Source organism: Cervus elaphus, chromosome X (assembly GCF_910594005.1).
Source record: "Cervus elaphus chromosome X, mCerEla1.1, whole genome shotgun sequence".
NCBI lineage: Eukaryota > Metazoa > Chordata > Mammalia > Artiodactyla > Cervidae > Cervus > Cervus elaphus.
The window spans coordinates 117,067,021-117,070,306 of NC_057848.1; the positions used below are offsets into that span (position 1 = coordinate 117,067,021).

The 3,286-nt window shown below is 39.3% G+C and overlaps 1 pseudogene; it reads left to right on the forward strand.

Moving 5' to 3' along the window:
* Window positions 1–702: 702 nt before the first annotated feature.
* Window positions 703–3,286, forward strand: LOC122690453 (annotated as a pseudogene).

Here is a 3,286-nt window from a genome sequence, read left to right on the forward strand (position 1 = left end):
CTCTCCTTTTTTTTGGCTACAATTGTGTGGTTTGTGAGATCTCAGTTCCCTAAACAGGGATTGAACCCAGGCCACAGCAGTGAAAGCCCAGAATCCTAACCACTAGGCCACCAGAGAACACCCCCAAAATGTCACTATTTGGAAAAGAAACTTGCAAATTATTGTATTTCTTTGACATTAGCAACACCCCCCTGCAAAAAAAAGAGCTACCATATGATCCAGCAATTCCATTTCTGGGAATATATCCAAAGGAATGGAAATCAGGATCTTGTGAGATATCTGCACTCCCATGTTCAAGGCAGCAATAGTCACAAGAACCAAGGTATGGAGGCAACCTAAGTATGTGTCAACAGATCAAGTAATGGATCAAGTAAATATGATATATGTATATATATATATATTCATTTATTTATACACCATATATTCAAGAATATCATTCAGCCTTAAAAAAAGAGAAGGAAATCCTATTATTTGTGACAGCATTGGTGAATCTGGAGGGCATTATGTTAAGTGAAATAAGTCAGAGAAAGACAAATACTGCATGGTATCACATGTAAAATTTTTTTTAAAAAGTTAAACTGATAGAAATAGAGAATAGAATAGTGGTTGCCAGGGACTGATGGGGTAGAGAAAACCGAGAGATGTTGGTTTAATGGTACAAACTTCCAGGGAATTCTCGGGTGGTCCAGTGGTTAGGACTCCATGCCTCTACAACAGGGGGCACAGGTTTGATCCTTGGTCTGGGAACTAAGATCCCACATGCCACGTGGGCAAAAAAAAAAAAAAAAAAAATACAAACTTTCAGCTATAAAATGAAGAAGGTCTGAGAATCTAATGTATAACATCATGAGTATAGTTGATAATGCTATATTGTATAACTGAAATTGCTAAGAAGGTAGAACTTAAATGTTCTCACCAAAGAAAAAGAAAGGGAGAGTAAATATGTGAGATGATGCATGTGTGTTTTTTTTTTTAAAAAAGGAATACTATGGGGAATTCCCTGGTAGTCCAGTAACTAGGACTCTGAACTTCAACTGCAGGGGACATGGGTTCAATCCCTGGTCAGGAAACTAAGATCCTGAATGCCATGTGGTGTAAAAATAAATAAATATTTTTTTAAAAAAGGAATACTATGAAAAACCCTATGTGTATAAATTCAACAGCTTAGATAAAATGGACTGATTCCTTGAAAAACACAAACTATCACAACTCAGAAAATATGAAATTTATAATCTGAATGGTCCAATAACTATTAAAGAAATTAGATTTGTAATTTAAAAGGTCTTGGGAAGAAAAGTTCCAGGTTCACATGGTTTCATTGGAAAATTCTACCAAACATTTAAAGAATTAACACCAATTTTTCATAGTCTTTTCCAGAATATCAAAGAGAAGGGAGCATTTCTGTGTAAGGGGTTTCCAAGACCATCCCTGTGCTCATGCACAATGATTCACTAGGATCTCAGCATACAGTCAGACTCAAGGCTATTATTTATTACAGTGAAAGAGAACAGAACAAAATCTTCAAAGGAAAAAGGCACACAGGCAAAATCCAGAGAAAACCAGGTACAAGGTTCTAAGAGTCCTCTTCCAGTGGAGTCACACAGGATGTACTTACATCCTCCAGCAGAGTTGTGACAACACATGTGAAATGCTGTCTCTCAGGGAAGCTCATTAGAAACTTAGTTCCTAGGGCATTTATTGAGAGTTGATCATATAGGCACTCGCTGCTTAGCACTCACCAAAATTCCAGACTCCCAGAAGGAAAGCAGATGATCAACATAAACCATACTGTTTGTACAGTTTAGGCAGAGTGGGATACTCTTATCAGTCCTTGGAATGGGAGGAACTCACCCCAAATCCAAGTTTCCAGATGCCATCAAAGAACCAACTCTGCAAACAGGCCTTTCAAAGGATAACAGTCAGCTTGCTATGTTAACTCTTCCACACAGCTTGGAAATCAGGAGACTTGAATTTTAGTCCCAGCATAAATCACATTTGTACAAACAGTTTAGGCATAGTGAGTCACTCTTATCAGTTCTGGGGATGGTGGAAATCCTCCTGAAATCCCAGTTCCCAGAGGCCCACCAAGGGCCTGCTATGTTAACTCTTTTCTGCACAACTTCTCAACTCATATTATGAGGCCAGTATTCACCTAATACAAAAACCAGACAAACACACTATGAAAAAAACTCTCCAGACTTCTTTTAGGGACTTTGACACAGAAATCTGCAACAAATTATTAGTGATATAGACTCCAGAAAGGTATAAAAATAATTATACCATCACCAGGTAGGGTTTATTCCAGTTATGCAAGATTAGTTAAAAAATCAATATTCAATCAATATAAACTATGATATCCACAGGCTATAGAAGAAAAATCATATGTTCATATCAAGTAATGTAGAAAAAGCATCTGACAAAATTCACCATTCATTCATGATAAAAACTCTCAGCAAATTAGGAATAGAAGGGTACCTGCTCAACTTGACAAAAAAAGCATCTACAAAAACAAACACACAGCAACTAACAGTTTTCTTAATGGTGAAAGATGGAATGTTCTCCCCTAATATAGGGAACAAGGGAAGGATGTCTGCTCAGGCCACTCTGAAAGTTCTCATCTGCACAATAAGGCAAGAAAAGGAAATAAAAGGCATACTGATTGGAAAGGAAGAAATAAAACTGTCCATACTCATGGACAACATGATTGTCTATGCAGAAAATCCCAAAGAATCTACCCAAAAAACTGCTGAGACTAATTAATAAGTGGATTCAAGAAAGTCAAAGGCTTTCCTCAGTTGCCGCTAAGGTACACGGTCCTTCCAAGGAAGCTAAGGCCCCATTGGGGTGAGACCCTCACTTCATCCAGGCGACTAGCAGCGTGCCCAGCAGCCCTCACCTGGCACTCACCAGCACCATAGCCTCCTTCTCGTAGCTCGCCTGCATCTACTCAGCCCTCATCCTGCAGGACACAGAGTGTAAGATCAATGCCCTCATTAAAGCAGCCGGTGTAAATGTTGAACCTTTCTGATCAGGCTTGTTTGGAAAGGCTTTGGCCAATGTCAACATCGGGAGCCTCATCTGCAATGTGGGGGCTGGAGGACTTGCCCCAGCAGCTGGTGCTGATCCCGCAGGAGGTCCTGTCCCCTCCACCACTGCTGCCTCAGCTAAGAAGAAAGTAAAAGCAAGGAAAGAAGAATCTGAAGAGTCTAATGATGACATGGGCTTTGGTCTTTTTGACTAAACCTTTTTAGTAACACATTCAATAAAAAGCTGAGCTCTTTGCTGC